The 18,666-nt window shown below is 38.2% G+C and overlaps 1 protein-coding gene across 3 annotated transcripts in view; it reads left to right on the plus strand.

Moving 5' to 3' along the window:
- The window catches only part of Fancl (E3 ubiquitin-protein ligase Fancl), a 305,279-nt gene that overhangs the window by 51,606 nt on the left and 235,007 nt on the right, over positions 1-18,666 (plus strand). The gene's annotated exons all lie outside the window — the stretch shown is intronic.

Genomic DNA, 18,666 nt, shown 5'->3' on the forward strand with positions numbered 1-18,666 from the left:
TTTGTTTAGTAGACCTCAATACCACACATGTTAGAAAGCTTTGGAAATGTCCAGAGCGACAGCACGTCTCTCTGAACTTTCCATGGCACGTGTCCAGTAATGGCACTAAGGCACATTGTGCCGCATCAATCCACCTATATCTTGGTCTTCCTCTGGGTCGTTTTGCTGCCAACCTGGCAGAGAACACTTGTTTTGCTAATCTTTCTTAGCCCATTCTGTTTAAGTGACCATACCACCTGAGATTAGCTCTGCTAACGCATTCCTGGATGCTGACAATGTCAAGTTCTTTTCTAATATCCTCGTTTTTAATATGATATTGCCATTGATGCCATCTGTTCACGCCTCTAATCTTTCTCAGGACTCTCATATCTGCGGTCTCTAGTCTTTGGTCAAGTGTTTTACTTCTGACCCAGCTCTCAGATCCATAAGTTAAAACTGGTTTGAACACTGTCTTGTATACAGCTAATTTAGTGTTCCGACTAATTTCTCTCTTATTCCATATGAATTTATTCAATTGACTTCCCACCATACCAGCTTTGCTGATTCTGTTGTCTATTACTATATTTAATTTACCATCTTCACTAAAAATCGTGCCTATGTAGCTGAAATGTATTACTTGTTCCACAGGTTCTCCATTCACAACACAGTTGACATTTTCAACTGTGTGCACAATGAACAATGTGTGAACAGACAAAGACGATGAAAATAGGCAGAATCATTTTCAATGATTCTGCCTATTTTCATCGTCTGTCTTTTTATTGCTGACCTTCATACCATATCTATTACAACAGCAATTCAATTTAGCCAGAGAATCTTGCAGACTTGTAGCGGATTTATTTAGAAGTATAACATCATCCGCATAAAACAAAGAGCTGACATTAACATCTCCAATTTTGATATCATGTTTAATACCACTTTCCTTCATAATGTGAGCCATATAGATAATGAATAACAGAGGGGATAATGTACAGCCTTGTCTCACACCAGATTTAACATTAAACCATCTTCCTGTACTCCCTTCAATTCTGACTGCTGACTTACAACTCAAAAAAAGACTAAGTATTGCTTGATATAATGCCCCATCGACACCATATAACTGCAGTGTATTGAATAGCTTCTCTCTTGGCACCTTGTCATATGCCTTTTCCAAATCGACAAAACTTAAATACAGGTCTTTGTTATATTCCCATGCTTTCTCGACTATTTGTCGTAAAGTGAAGATCTGATCCTGACAGCCTCTGTTTGGCCTGAATCCAGTTTGTTCTTCATCAAGCTTTTCTTCCACAACTTCTCAACCGTTTCTTAAGTATACTTGCATAGATCTTGCCAGGAACACTCAGTAGGGAAATACCTCTAATTCTCACATTCAGTTTTATTTCCCTTTTTATATATTGGTACTATGAGAGCTCTACTCCAATCATCGGGAATTCGTCCCTCTGGCCAGGCTTTCTGAACTATGCAGTGCAGCCACTGTAAGACTCTTATAAGACCCTTAAGACCCATACTTCAGCATTTTTGGTCGAATATCATCTACTCCTGCTGCCTTTCCACATTTCAAGCCTTTGTTGGCTTTTTCTACTTCAAGTATGGATATGTATTCCTGACTGCATGCCTGGTCAGTGTTTTTTACCACTGTGCTATCATCACTGCTTGTTTCATTTAGCAGTTTTTCGAAGTAATTACTCCATACTTCAAGGATATCTTTTTCTCCCGTTTTCATGTCACCTTTATCATCTCTAACTCCTTTTACCGCACTCTTTCTTCCATTCCTAAGCTTCTTCAACAACCTCCAGAATATTTTGCCACCTTCTTGATACTTATTTTCTATATTCTTGCCAAAGTCCTCCCATGAGTTTTGTTTAGCTGGTTTTACACAGTGTTTAGCATTCTTGCATTTGTCTCTATATTCTCTAAGAGCACAAGCTAACTTATTTGACAGGAACTTTTGATATGCTTTCTTCTTTTCCTTCACTGCCTCTTTAACTTCCTGTGTCCACAGGGAGTTCTGATTTTTTTATCCTTGTAGATAACCTCACCACATGCCTCTCTGGCAGAATCAATCAATGTTTTCTTCAGAGTTTGCCACTGAATCTCCAAGGTTTGATTCTTGTTCTCAAACTCTTTCACTTTTTCTTCAATAATGTTTGTGTATTTTAGTCTACAGTTCACATCTGAGAGCTGCTCAACTTTTATTCGCTTTAAAACTTTCTTACATGTTATTCTTTTCAATATGAAATTCAATTTTATCCTGCTCATGACTAAATAGTGATCACTTCCAATTTCAAATCCTCTGTACACTCTGGTGTCCTGCACCAGGGAGAAAACATCACTATCAACAATAACATAGTCAATGAGGCTTTTCTTATTCCTAGCCTCTTCTCTCCATGTGAATTTGTGCACGTTTTTATGTTGGAACATGGTGTTAGTAATAACCAGTCCATGTCCTGAGCAGAAATCCAACAGATATTTGCCATTATTATTAGCTTTGCTCTTTTCTCCAAATTTTCCCAAAATATTTTTGTATGTCTCACAATCATTTCCTACTCTGCTATTTAGATCCCCAACAAGGACCAACTTTTCCTTTTTCATTGTGTCAGTTGCTTTTTCTAAAGCCTCAAAAATTCCTCCACTTCTACCTTAGTAGAACCTTCTGTGGGACTGTAGGCACAAATAAGTCTCATTGTCCAGTTCCCCATTCTCATATTTGCCCACATTACTCTACTTGAGACTGACTGCCATTCAAGAAGATTAGCCTCGTATTTTGTGTTGAATACTATGGCTATTCCTTCTTTTCCTTGATTGTCATTGCCTGAATATAACATTTTGTATTTATTGATCAGAAAGATCTCGCCAGTTTTCGTCTTTTTTGTTTCAGTCACCCCTATTATGTCGATCTGGTACTTATCTAATTCCTCAGCTAGCTCCATTTCTTTACCATTCAGGCTTCTTACATTGATGGTACCGATATTTAACTGTGGTGATGTTGAGTTGGGGTTTGTTTTCAGATTTGTTCCAGTAGCTGACTTTTCGCTGTTCGCCCTGGTTCCCTGGCAAAAACAACGGGGACCTTGTTTAACATGGCGAAGCCTCAGCCGGCATGAAATTTTGTCATGTTGTACCATCATTTTTTATTTTGGTTTAACCAATAAGAATACAATTTGGTCGGCTAAATTCCAAATTGCCAGCCCATCCTCGTTCGTTCAGTACCAGGTAGATACCCGACAGGGTACACCACGAGAAGGTGAGGATTGGACATTAGGTGAGAAGCCCTGGTCGGTTCTCCGCATTCCTTTAAAGGCTATGTGGAGGTCTCCTCTCAGTTATACAGCTTTGACCCTTGAGCACCCTGAAGAAGACTTTAGTATCTAAGTTATTTAGTAGTTTTCTGATGGTTTTTTTTTTTTTATCAAAAAAACTACAGAAAGCATATGGTGCTTGGATTCTGGTATGGTAAGAGGCGATTTCCTTTGGTCATCTGTGCATGAGTTTGAGGAAAAGAGTAATGCCAGGAGGTTAATTCTGTCTTTGTGTGAAGTAACAGTAGTGGTATTAGAATGACGGATAGGTGCGAGGGCAGAAGTTGTGTCCATTGTCCTCAAGGAACCAGAAGGCACTGCTTTCATTTTGACAGGAGGCAAGTTTTCTGCTGTTAGCCTTTATGAAATCAGATTTGAATCTGTTGATGACTGATTTGTATATGTCGTGTGTATCGGTATAGGCAGAGTATGAAGCTGGAGTTTTTGATGTAAGCCACATGCAGCAAGCTGAATTTTTTTTTTCTTTAACTGTTTTGATGCACTTTTGATTGAACCAGCACTTGGAAAGCAGGTGAGGATTATGGGACCCAATGAGAATAATTTCTGTGACTTATTTGACTTATTTTGCAGCAGGTATTACGGTCAGATGAGTGGAAGCAAATAGTCAGACCAAGGAAATGAAGAGTAGAAATTTCATCCCAGTTGGTTCCTTTCTACTGCTACAGGATGTGAGGTTGGAGTGGGTTGGAGGAGCTCTCTGTGATCGAGGAGACTTGTTTAAGATTGTAGTCTGAGTTTCTGAGAGGAGAGGTAACCTGTGTGGCTTATCTGGAAGGCAAATTGGTTAAAAAAGCAATCCAGAGTATTTGGAAAGTGAAAAGGATTATCAGAAATTTGAGTATGTAGATGTATGAGTTTTGTTAGGTTACTACTTATAGTAATCACTCCTGCTTCTCATCCAGCTTAATTGGTAATGCTTGAATAGGGGAACCATTTGGAATTGTGGGTGTTGAGGTCATCCAGGAAGATGACTTCACTTGGATAGCTGGATTGCGGGTGGTTGGAGGTTCATGGAAAGGAATGTGAAGAGATCTAAGTGGTTATCAGTGTTTGAAGACTAGTAAATGCAACAAATGAATGTTACTAAATGGGGCAAGGAAAGTTTGATTCAGAGAAGGTCAAAAGCAAGGGATTCTAAACTCATGATTCTTTTCACTACAATGGATATTGTGGTGAAAAGAATCATGAGTCGTATAGTTTGGGCACTGAAGGTGGGCAGTAATAGATGTAGCTGCGATCTGGGTTTCTGTCAGGAATGTGATGTCTGTTCTGGAGACTGCAGGTGATGTTGAACATCTTTTATGTTTGTGTTAATATCACGTATGTTAGTAAAATGGATGTGAAAGTGAGTTTAAGAGATTCTGGCTGATTTGTATGATTGTGATTGGCTGTGGTGTGACTTTTTGATGCCATTAGTTTATGAAGGAGATTCACTTTAGTTACATTGTCACTGTGATTGTTTGCAAGAGTCTTCATAAGTTTAATAATGTTAGATGGAAGGATATACACTATATCCTTCCATGTGTGTGTGTGTGTGGGGGGAAACACTGTCAAGGCCATATCATGGCACAGAAACTGGTTTTTCTCTCTGTACAGTGTCCCCCCCACACCACAACTCAGACTCCCTCTCCAGACACAGCCTGACAGAGGGAGTCCGAACACTCCTGGCTCATTACTGACAGGTTCAGGCATGTGCACTAACTGGCAACTGACCTGCAGCACCACCATTTTAACTGATTTACCTTAGAATTGGAGTAGGTTATGGATCCCTAAATATGTCTTCATGGCCTTGAAGGGAGGGTATCACTCATACTGTATGGAGAAGAGAATGGTGGGGGGGGGGGCCCAGAATCACCGATCTGAAGACAAATCATGGCATTTGCCACTTCAGACCTCCAGTAAAATGGATGGTGTATTTCACCAGGTGAAATACACCATCCATTTTAACCACACTAGGTGAAGAACATCTACACCTAGTGTGGTTAGTAAGGGTGTGTGGACTAGATTATTTGATTGGAGAGTGTTGCATGGGTGGAATAGATTGCCAGAATTATTTTTCAGTATCCTGACCATGAATGTGTTTAAGGATAGGCATGATAGTTTCTTTTCTCTGCTTTCAGTGACTCTGCAGGGATTTTATCTCTTCCTTGGGATTTATTGTTCCTGAATGAATGCATAATATTGTTAAGCTCTTGCCTTGATGTAACTATAGAATCATCTTCATCAGTAGTTGTAGTTGGTATATAATTTTGAGTTACATAAATAATGTTATTATTCATTAATTCATGGAAATATTATCTTCATCTGTTTTTACTTTTTCTTTGTTTGTTAGGTATCATTTCCTTGTTAGGTATCATATCAATGAGACTTATTTGTGCCTATGGTCCCACAGAAGGTTCTACTAAGGTAGAAGTGGAGGAATTTTTTGACGCTTTAGAAAAAGCAACTGACACAACGAAAAAGGAAAAGTTGGTCCTTGTTGGGGATCTAAATAGCAGAGTAGGAAATGATTGTGAGACATACAAAAATATTTTGGGAAAATTTGGAGAAAAGAGCAAAGCTAATAATAATGGCAAATATCTGTTGGATTTCTGCTCAGGACATGGACTGGTTATTACTAACACCATGTTCCAACATAAAAATGTGCACAAATTCACATGGAGAGAAGAGGTTAGGAATAAGAAAAGTCTCATTGACTATGTTATTGTTGATAGTGATGTTTTCTCCCTGGTGCAGGACACCGGAGTGTACAGAGGATTTGAAATTGGAAGTGATCACTATTTAGTCTTGAGCAGGATAAAATTGAATTTCATATTGAAAAGAATAACATGTAAGAAAGTTTTAAAGCGAATAAAAGTTGAGCAGCTCTCAGATGTGAACTGTAGACTAAAATACACAAAGATTATTGAAAAGAAAATGAAAGAGTTTGAGAACAGGAATCAAGCCTTGGAGATTCAGTGGCAAACTCTGAAGAAAACGTTGATTGATTCTGCCGGAGACGCATGTGGTGAGGTTGTGTGCAAGGATAAAAAAATCAGAACTCCCTGGTGGACACAGGAAGTTAAAGAGGCAGTGAAGGAAGAGAAGAAAGCATATCAAAAGTTCCTGGCAAATAAGTCTGCTTTTACTCTTACAGAATACAGAGACAAATGTAAGAAAGCTAAACAGTGTGTAAAACTAGCTAAACAAAAGTCATGGGAGGACTTTGTCAAGAATATAGAAAATAAATATCAAGAAGGTGGCAAAATATTCTGGAGGTTGTTGAAGAAGCTTAGGAATGGAGGAAAGAGTGCTGTAAAAGGAGTTAGAGATGATAAAGGTGACATGAAAACAGGAGAAAAAGAAATCCTTGAAGTATGGAGTAATTACTTTGAAAAAGTGCTAAATGAAACAAGCAGTGATGACAACACAGTGATAAAAAACACTGACCAGGCATGCAGTCAGGAATACTGATCCATACTTGAAGTAGAAAAAGCCATCAAAGGCTTGAAATGTGGAAAGACAGCAGGAGTAGATGATATTCGACCAGAAATTCTGAAGTATGGTGGTATAAAAGTCTTACAGTGGCTGCACTGCATAGTTCAGAAAGCCTGGACAGAGGGACGAATTCCCGATGATTGGAGTAGAGCTCTCATAGTACCCATATATAAAAAGGGAAATAAAACTGAATGTGAGAATTACAGAGGTATTTCCCTACTGACTGTTCCTGGCAAGATTTATGCAAGTATACTTGAGAAACAGTTGAGAAGAATTGTGGAAGAAAAGCTTGGTGAAGAACAAGCTGGATTCAGGCCAAATAGAGGCTGTCAGGATCAGATCTTCACTTTACGAGAAATAATCGAGAAAGCATGGGAATATAACAAAGTTTTGTCGATTTGGAAAAGGCGCCAAGAGATATGACAAGGTGCCAAAAGAGAAGCGATTCAAAACGCTGCAGTTATATGGTGTCAATGGGGCAATATATCAAGCAATACTTAGTCTTTATTTGAGTTGTAAGTCAGCAGTCAGTATTGAAGGAAGTACAGGAAGATGGTTTAATGTTAAATCTGGTGTGAGACAAGGATGTACATTATCCCCTCTGTTATTCATTATCTATATGGATCACATTATGAAGGAAAGGAGTATTAAACCTGATATCAAAATTGGAGATGTTAATGTCAGCTCTTTGCTTTATGCGGATGATGTTATACTTCTAAATAAATCCACTACAAGTCTGCAAGATTCTCTGACTAAATTGAATAGCTGTTGTAATAGATATGGTATGAAGGTCAGCAATAAAAAGACAAAGACAATGAAAATAGGCTGATTCATTGAAAATGTCAACTGTGTTGTGAATGGAGAACCTGTGGGACAAGTAAAACATTTCAGCTACTTAGGCACGATTTTTAGTGAAGATGGTAAATTAAATATAGTAATAGACAACAGAATCAGTAAAGCTGGTATGGTGGGAAGTCAGTTGAATAAATTCATATGGAATAAGAGAGAAATTAGTCACAACACTAAATTAGATGTATACAAGACAGTGTTCAAACCAGTTTTAACTTATGGATCTGAGAGCTGGGTCAGATGTAAAACACTTGACCAAAGACTAGAGACCGCAGATATGAGAGTCCTGAGAAAGAGGCGTGAATAGATGGTATCAATGACAATATCATATTAAAAATGAGGATATTAGGAAAGAATTTGACATTGTCAGCATCCAGGAATGCGTTAGCAGATCTAATCTCAGGTGGTATGGTCACTTAAATAGAATGGGAGAGGAAAGATTAGCAAAACAAGTGTTCTCTGCCAGGTTGGCAGGAAAACGACCCAGAGGAAGACCAAGACATGGCTGGATTGATACGGTACAAAGTGCCTTTGAAGATAGAAATATAAGATCTGATAATGTTGGAGTCTTGATAAGCAACAGACTGATTTGGAGGAAAATTGTAGATAGGAAGTTAGTAATGATGTAAATTTTTCATGTAGTACTGTCATATCCTGTACACCCCTTGAGGGTACATGGCAGGAATTTGATGATGATGATTTCCTAACATACCAGCTTTGTTGATTCCGTTATCTATTTCCATATTCAATTTACCATCTTCACTAAAAATCATGCTTAAGTAGCTGAAATGTTTTACTTTTTTCTATAGGTTCTCCATTCACAATGCAGTTGATATTTTCAATGCTTCTGCCTATTTTCATTTTCTTGCTGACCTACATACCATATCTGTTATGACAGTTATTCAATTTAGTCAGGGAATCTTGTAGACTTCTAGCAGATTTATTTAGAAATATAACATCATCTGCATAAAGCAAAGAACTGAGATTAACATCTCCAATTTTGATATCAAGTTAACATCACTTTCCTTCATAATGTGATCCATATAGATAATGAATATCAGAGGGGATAATGTAAATCTTTGTCTGCCACCTGATTTAATATTAAACCATCTTCCTGTACTTCTTTCAATGCTAACTGCTGACTTACAACTCAAATAAAGACTTAGTATTGCTTCATAGAATGTTTGCATTTTTGGAAATTATGGAGACAACTACCGTGTTTGAATAAAAACTTTAGTTTAATATTTCTAAAATTTTACAATTCGACGTTTTGACCTTTATGTCAAGGTCATCTTCTGGAGCGTACAAATATACACAAGAAACAAGCTATACTACAATCATACTGTTTCGTTAAAGACACTGACTAATCGCTACCACAATTGTTAGCCTGACCCCTGGTGAAAAAAAAAAAAAATTATACATCAACGCTAGAGTCCTATTATTTGTGTTGTCTGCTATATACATATATTAACATTATTCCAGCCAGTTGGAGTGGAATGGTTTCTAATACTAGCGGATTGGCTAGAGTCCTGATTTATGTTGAATCTTTCATATTAGGTTGGCTGAATGTGTGCCATCCAGATCCTTGGAATTTTCATACCATCTTTATTGTTGATATTTGGGTGGTTTATGAGGATTTCGCAGGATTCTTTAAATTTTCTTTAGTACCATGTTTTTGTGCGGTGTAAGGAGCAGGTACTTTTCCAGTTGATTTTGTGTAAGATGTTAAGTGCATGGTCTGAGAGGCCTGCTTCACCATAATGGTTATATTTAATGTGTCTAATGTGTTCTTTCTTGCGTATAGGGATTGTCCGTCCTGTTTCACCAGTGTACGGTAAGTTACAGGTGCAGCGGATGCAATAGACTCCAGGATGTGCTAATGGGAGGAGAGGATCCTTAGAGGAGCTGAATATGGTTTTAAGTTTAGTGGGTGGTTTAAAGGTGGCATTGATGTTATAATGTTGTAGGATTCTGTTGATTTTTTCTGATAACCCTTTAATGTATGGGATGGCTATGGTTTTACTGTAATCTAGATTCGTTTTTGTTGTGGTTTTATAGAGTATTTTATTGACAGTATTTTTGTTATAGCCATTGTTTATGAATGTGTCACTAATGATTTTTAGTTCTTGTTTCAGGGCTTGCTGGTTAGAGCAAATAGTTGTGGCTCTGTTTTTAAGGGTGTTTACGACTCCATATTTTTGTGCTGGGTGGTGGTATGAATTCGCAGGTATGTATTGGCCTGTGTGTGTGTGTCGGTTTTTGGTAGAGCGTGAAGGATAGACTGCCTGAAGGAAGACGTGTAACTAGTGTGTCTAGGAACGGGAGCGAATTTTGGTTTTTGATTTCGATGGTAAATTGTATGCGTTCGTGTTGTTTGTTTAGGTGGCTGAGGAATGTGTTTAGCGTTTGTCGCCCGTCAGAAAAAAGTCCGAAAATTACTGAAAAAAGTGACATCATGGCCCAAAGAAATCATCAGGAAAATAAAACCAATTCGTGTTAAACCACCCCGTATTTATGGATTACCAAAAATCCACAAAACTAATATTCCCCTATGCCCCATAGTTGATAGCATAGATAGTCCCACATATAAACTGGCCCAGCATTTAGCTAAGTCGCTTGCCCCTCTTACTGGCAACTCCTCTACTTTTGTAAAAAATTCAATCCATTTCAAAACACTGGTTAAAAATCTAATCCTAAAAAATTCAGACATAATGGTTAGTTTCGATGTCACCTCCCTATTTACCAATGTACCACTTATAGACATTCTTGATTTAATCAAGTCTAAATTTCTCCCAGATATTTTTGAATTATTTCAATTTACCATGAATGCAGGTTACTTTACATGGGGGGGGGAATTATACAAACAGATTAATGGTACTGCTATGGGTTCCCCCCCTCTCTCCCCCGTTAGCAAATTTTTACATGGAACGCTTTGAAAACAAAGTACTTACCACAGCTACATACAAGCCACAAGTGTGGTTGCGCTATGTAGATGATGTGTTTGCCATCTGGCCCCATGGACAAGACACTTTAGATGCTTTTGTCACCTACCTAAACAGCCAACACCCCAAAATTCACTTCACAGTAGAAAAAAGAATCAAATAACTGTTTACCATTTCTTGACACATTAGTCACCTGACTTTCAGATGGATCACTATCTTTTTCTATTTACAGAAAGCCTACACACACAGGAAGATACCTACATAAACAATCACATCATCATCCAGTCCAACAGTACGGCATTTTAAAAACACTTACACACAGAGCCAGAGCCATTTGTTCTAACGATACAGCTCTGACCACTGAACTCCAGTACCTGCGCCATACGTTCTTAGCCAACGGCTACAATCCCTACAAAATAGGTAAAATACTACATAGGCCCATTACTCTGCCCTCCCCTAATACACAAGAATACAACATGACCATTTCTATTCCTTATATCAGAGGTACATCGGAAAAGATAGCCAAAGTATTGTTGAAACGTGGCCTTCGCACCACCTTCAAACCTCGTGTCAAGCTGGCAACTCTGATCCGCTCGCCTAAGGATAAACTTCACTCTTTAGCACACCCAGGAGTGTATGAAGTTCCATGTGACTGTGACTTGGCCTATTATGGGCAAACAGGAGGATCAGTGAACATCCGCCTGGAAGAACATGAACGATACATTCGCTACTATTATTATGGCAAGTCGGGACTGGCAGACCACGCTTTGGACACTCCTTCACACAGGATTAGATGGAGGAAAACGAATTTGCTATTTAGGAGTCGTTATAGATCTGAAAGATTATTTTTTGAGTCAGCAATGGCTTTGAAGAATTCTCCCAACCTTAACAAATAAGGTTGCATTAATTTGCCAAAAATTTGGGAGACGGTTATCCTAAGAAAAACACCTGGATAACTGCTGTTTTTTTCCCGTTAGAGGGCGCCAAAAATAGGACTTTAGGTCTTTTGTCTTTTGCAATTATATTGTTTCACTCACTCACTGTCGCGTTTACATGTGTGTTGTGCTCTGATGATGCTGAGTTGAAAATCAGTGAAATATTAGCGTTAATAAAACATCTTTGTTGATAAAAGTGTTTGTGGTGTTGTTAATACCGTGAAAAATAAGTCATGAATAACCATCAACGCCTAAGCTTATCTGTTAGATAGTCAGTTTTGAAGTTTCTGCCCTTTTCACTAATGTCCCCATCAATTACACAATTCTCCTACTACAGAATTTCCGCCCAACATTACGGCCCTCTTTGCCCACGTACTAAAGTCTGGTTACTTCGTATGGCATAAACAAATTCTACCTACAAAAGGAAGGTACTCCATGGGCTCAACATTATCCCCCCAATCGCGAACTTCTACATGGAAACCTTTGAGCAAAGGGCTCTTGATTCCACCACGCTTCGACCGACAATCTGGCTCAGATACGTTGACGACGTGTTCGCGATCTGGCTGCACGGGCGACAAACGCTAAACACATTCCTCAGCCACCTAAACAAACAACACGAACGCATACAATTTACCATCGAAATCGAAAACCAAAATTCGCTCCCGTTCCTAGACACACTAGTTACACGTCTTCCTTCAGGCAGTCTATCCTTCAAGGTCTACCGAAAACCGACACACACGGGCCAATACATACATGCGAATTCAAACCACCACCCAGCACAAAAATATGGAGTCATAATCACCCTTAAAAACAGAGCCACAACTATTTGCTCTAACCAGCAAGCCCTGAAACAAGAACTAAAAATCATTAGTTACACATTCATAAACAATGGCTATAACAAAAATACTGTCAATAAAATACTCTATAAAACCACAACAAAAACGAATCTAGATTACAGTAAAACCATAGCCATCCCATACATTAAAGGGTTATCAGAAAAAATCAACAGAATCCTACACCATTATAACCTCAATGCCACTTTTAAACCACCCACTAAACTTAACCATATTCAGCTCCTCTAACGATCCTCTCCTCCCATTAGCACATCCTGGAGTCTATTGCATCCGCTGCACCTGTAACTTACCGTACATTGGTGAAACAGGTCGGACAATCCCTATACGCAAGAAAGAACACATTAGACACATTAAATATAACCATTATGGTGAAGCAGGCCTCTCAGACCATGCACTTAACACCTTACACCAAATCAACTGGAAAAGTACCTGTTCCTTACACTGCACAAAACCATGGTACTAAAGAAAATTTAAAGAATCCTGCGAAATCCTGATAAACCACCCAAATATCAACAATAAAGATGGTATGAAAATTCCAAGGATCTGGATGGCACACATTCAGCCAACCTAATATGAAAGATTCAACATAAATCAGGACTCTAGCCAATCCGCTAGTATTAGAAACCATTCCACTCCAACTGGCTGGAATGATGTTAATATATGTATATAGTAGACAACACAAATAATAGGACTCTAGTGTTGATGTATAATTTTTTTTTTTTTTTTTCTCTACCAGAGGTCAGGCCAACAATTGTGGTAGCGATTGGTCAGTGTCTTTAACAAACCGGTATGATTGTAGTATAGCTTGTTTCTTGTGTATATTTGTACGCTCCAGAAGATGACCTTGACATAAAGGTCGAAACGTTGAATTGTAAAATTTTAGTAATATTAAACTAAAGTTTTTATTCAAACACGGTAGTTGTCTCCATAATTTCCAAAAATGCATTCGGATCACCGTGCCAGCCTAAAAGAAAGGAGTCATAGAATGTTCTATTGACACCATACAACTGTGCATTTTGAATAGCTTTTCTCTTGTCACCTTGTCATATGCCGTTTCCAGATCTACAAAACTTAAATACAGATTTTTGTTATATTTCCGTGGTTTCTCAACTAAACTGCTCAAAACAATTAGGAGATATTCTTGTTGTCATTCTTGTTAAAGTTATTTCACACTGAAATGTATAATTTTTAAATTTGTAATAAATATCGATTATTTAAACAATATCTCATCAATAAGTAAGAAATATTTATTCTTGTATAAAGTATCCAATAGTTAATTATTTGCAGAAATTTATAATTATCCGACAGAAACTAAAATATCCCTAATTGTTTTGAGCAGTATATTTGTTGTAAAGTGAAAATTTGATCCTGACAGCCTCTATTTGGCCTGAATCCAGCTTCTTCACCCAGCTTCCCCTTCTACTATTTTTCTTAGCTGTTTCTTAAGCATACTTGCATAAATCTTACCAGGAACACTCAGTATGGATATACCTCTGTAATCCTCACATTCAGTTTTATTTCCCTTTTTAGATGTGTATACTATGAGAGCTGTACTCCATTCATCTGGAATTTGTCCCTCTGTCCAACCCTTCTGAACTATGCAGCCACTGTAAGACTTTCATACCTCCATACCAGTCTGAGTCCTGAGCACAAATACAACAGGTATTTGCCATTATTATTAGCTTTGCTCTTTTCTCCAAATTTCCCCAAAATATTTTTGTGTGTCTGAAAATCATTTCTTACTCTGCTATTTAGATCCCCAACGAGGACCAAGTTTAACTTTTTTTTATTGTGTCAGTTGCTTTCTCTAAAGCTTCAAAAAATTTCTTCACTTCTACCTTAGTAGAACCTTCTGTGGGACCATAGGCACAAATAAGTCTCATTGTCCTGTTCTCCATTCTGATATTTGCCCACATCACTCTACTTGATATTGCTTGTCATTCAAGAAGATTAGCCTCATATTTAGTATTGAACACTATAGCTACTCCTTCTTTTCCCTGATTGTTATTGCCTGAATATAACATTTTGGTGGTAGGAATTTAAGGAGAAAGGTGACCTGCAGGCACATGAATGGTATAAAGCGCAGGCCAGAAGAGTGATGAGAAAAGCAAAAACGGATTATGAAAAGAAATTAGCCATGCAAGCTAAAGAGAATCCCAAACAGTCCTTTCAATATGCTGCTAGTAAAAGAAAAACTGTACACGTTGAAGGAATGAAGGAACCATTAGTTTATATGGGAATTGTGGTGAATGAAGTGGAGGTGAATAGTCTATTACAGAACCTTAATGTGAATACATCTGTGGGATTGGATGGTATATCAGCATGGGTCTTACGTGAAGCGGCTAAAGAATTGTCAGTGCCCTTGACCTTATTGTTTAATATGAGTCTCAGGTCTGGTTTAGTCCCGAAGGGGTGGAAAGAGGGGAAAATAGTTCCACTGCATCAAGGAGGATTCAAGACTGCTGATGCAAATTACCGACCGATCAGCATATCAGGAGTCGTTGTCAAGGTCTTGGAGAAAGTAGTCAAGGAAAAAATACAGGAATGGATTGATGAAAATGAGATACTGTATGGCGACAGCATGGTTTTGTGAAGGGTAGATCATGCCTCAGTAACTTGCTCAGGTTTTATAACACAGTGACGACTGAACTGGATAAGGGCAATGCGTTTACAGTGATACCGTGAAATGGTATAAAAGTGTGGTGAGTGAAATGGTGTACAAGTGGGTCTGTTTTCTGCAAGGTAGAATGAGCAGGGTGATTGAAGTATTGGATAAGAGGAATACATGCAAAAAAGAATTGGTAGTGGTATTTGACACAAATGATTTGATTGGTAACAAGAAGAATGTAAGGGATGTCACGAGGATATTAAGGAAAGTGAAAGAAAACTGTGTGGTAAATAAGGTAGTCAGCGTGTTGCCCAGATATGATAATGATGAGTTGAGAAGGCAGGTGAAGATTATGAATGGTATGCTAGCAGAGCTGTGTGAGGAGAAAGGAGTTCAGTATGTGAATGTTTGGGATGAGTTTGAGGGGGTGGATAGAGCTGTATAAAAGAGATGGGCTACATTTGAATGGATTTGGTACGAGTCATTTGGAGAAACTGTTGCTGCGAGAGAGACTGAAGTGAATGCAAGATTTGAAGAAGCAAGAGGTGTTGTGGAAGAGCAGAAGAGTAAGGTAGGCAAGTTTGTGAATGGAGAGGTGAGTGGCACGAGTGAAGAGAATGAGTAAGAAGGAACATGGTGGACAAGGGGACATTGTGTGAAAAGTGTACATGATGGTTTCAGGAGTAGATGTGTGAGAGTGCAAGAAAGGATTAAGATAGTCAATGATGTGGGGGTAACATTTAGGTCTGGGGAGGGATGTAATATCAGTGATGATAGACAGGAATGGATGGGGGGGGGGAATTGTGTGGAGGAGTCATATCCAAGAAGTGGGGTCAGTGGGATTTGTTATAGAAACAGAAATGAGCTAGTGCATATGTTTACAAATGCTAGAAATATTCAAAACAAAGGTAATGAAATTGTAGCATTAATAGAGTTCATTCACCCAAACCCAAACATTGTTAGTTTGGGTTTGGGTGAATTAGTATAAGTGAGGCATGGTTGAAAGAGGACAACATTCTGACAGAAAGAGGGGACAAAAAGAGGGGGATATGTAGTCTTTCGTGAAGATAGACAAAGCAAAAAAGGGAGGGATGTTATAGATGATGACAGAGGAGTTGGGCCCAACTAGTGTGGAGATGCGAGGAGCAAATACCGACAGGTTTTGAAGCAGTATGGTGTGAAGTGGAGGTGGACAGAATGAAATGCTTAGTAGGGTGTTACTATACATACACTTTGTAGTATGGAAGGCAGTGAGAAGGAATTGTTTAGACAAATTGGTCTGACCTAATAAGAAAATGAAGGTCAAGAGAATGAATTTCTTGAGTTTTTAAGTTGTAATTACCTTAAACCGTTTGTAACAAGGGTCAACACATTGATCGAGGGTCTTGGATTTGATTATCTCATCAGAAGATATTGTTGTAAATGAAGTGCACATCTTCCTCCAGTTGATGAAAGTGACCATGAAGTGATCACTTTCAAAGGCCAGGAGATTAAATAAGGTAGGTGTAAAATGGATGACTGAAGAGGTAAAGCATGCAGTCTGGAAGAAAAAGGTGTGGAGGCGGCTGCACAAGATGAGTGAAGATAATCAATTACATGAGGAGTACAAAGAGCAAGCAAGGAAGATGACTCAGTAAGGGTAGTAAAAGTGCGATATGAGCAGTAGTTAGCAAATGATGCTAAAAGAAATCCTCGAGAGTTTGTTCAATATATGGCCAGTAGAAGAACGAATGATTATGGGAGAATGATAAACACTGAGGAGGAGGATATAGTAGAGGTTACTTAAGTATAGAGAGCTAATAAGCTTCATTTCGGCAACTGATTCCAATCTTTGAGTTTCTTATTCGGTTTTAAAACTATGCGGGATTTAATATCCCCTTAATTTAAGTAATGTTTTCATTGCCGAAATGAAGCTTATTAGCTCTTTATACTTAAGTAACTTAATGGTTGCACCTGTTTGGAAAACTCGTTCACAGAGTATATAAGTTCTTTTCGCTATACACTTTGGTATTAGGTCTAGCTACTCACTGATGAAGCCTCAAAAAAGGCTGAAACCGGTCTGGGTAGTGACCTTCCTCCATAATGTAATAACAGCATAAATTTCCTAGGAAATGTGTTTTTGCATTATGGAAAATACCTAAGAATAGCGATCTGAACTTCCCTACCTTTGCAACGAGTCGTCCGGTATTGTACTACGTACTAGGATCACTTGCATTGGCTAACGCTAGTGTCGCCGATACTTTATAGTTTACTATATTCAGAAACTCTCCGATTCCAATCTTTGAGTTTCTTATTCCGTTTTAAAACTATGTGGGATTTAATATCCCCTTAATTTAAGTAATGTTTTCATTGACGAAATGAAGCTTATTAGCTCTTTATACTTAAGTAACTTAATGGTTGCACCTGTTTGGAAAACTCATTCGCAGAGTATATAAGTTCTTTTCGCTATACACTTTGGTATTAGGTCTAGCTACTCATTGATGAAGCCTCAAAAAAGGCTGAAACCGGTCTGGGTAGTGACCTCCCTCCATAATGTAATAACAGCATACATTTCCTAGGAAATGTGTTTTTGCATTATGGAAAATACCTAAGAATAGCGATCTGAACTTCCCCCACCTTTGCAACGAGTCGTCCAGTATTGTACTACGTACTAGGATCACTTGCATTGGCTAATGCTAGTGTCGCCGATACTTTATAGTTTACTATATTCGGCAAGAAACTCTCTGATTCCAATCTTTGAGTTTCTTATTCGGTTTTAAAACTATGTGGGATTTAATATCCCCTTAATTTAAGCAATATAGTAGAGGTGTTTAATGAGCAGGTCATTAAAGTGTTCCATTCTTGTTATTGCAATATAATGCACAACTTGAGAGCAGTGGAAATCAGGGAGGAACCAATGCTGGTGAGTGATCAGGAGGGGTATATGAGAAATTAATTGAACCTAATCCAGGTATAGAAATTTCCCGTAATAACAAAATAAATACGCTGTTGTTTGCAGATGATCAGGTAATAACATCAGAAAAGGAAGACAATTCACAAAGAGCAATATGTAATTGAAACGTTATAGTAGAACAGTTTGGAATGAAAATTTCCATAGATAAAACTAAAACAGTGGCATTTTGTGGACAAACTCCAGTTAGAAGTAAAATAGTTTTTACTTCTAACCTAGGAAAGTTTTTGTTGGCATATGCTTCCAAAAGAGACCAATTGCGTCGACATTGAATATTTGCCAGTCATCATAATTACCCTCCTGAATTATGCTATGCAATTCTTCAGGAAACTTGGCCTCAGAATCTTTATCGGTACTAGCAGATCCCCCAGTTATTCATACGTTATGCAGTCCAGTTTGATTTTTAAAACTGTCAAATCATCCTAAACTCGCAGTAAAACTTTCACATTCCTCTTGAAATTTAGTCTCTTTCAATGAGGTCAAAATATTGAGAGCATTTGCCTGAATATTCCCTGTACTAAGAGGTATTCTTTTTTTGGTTATAATCCTCAATCCAGAGTGATAGGAGACGTTCCATCTCGATCATTAAATTGCTTCTATTTCAGGTGATCTGCATGCTTAAAGAGGCAGTAGGAACTTTTCCTTGTTCTTTGTATTGTTTGCTCTTATGTATTATAGTCCAAACTGTAGACTCGCTGTATCCCAGGTCTTGTGCAATCATGGCTTTTCCGCTC

Source organism: Typopeltis vanoorti, chromosome 10 (genome assembly GCF_054136105.1).
Source record: "Typopeltis vanoorti isolate ZY-2024b chromosome 10, IOZ_Tvanoo_1.0, whole genome shotgun sequence".
Lineage (NCBI taxonomy): Eukaryota > Metazoa > Arthropoda > Arachnida > Uropygi > Thelyphonidae > Typopeltis > Typopeltis vanoorti.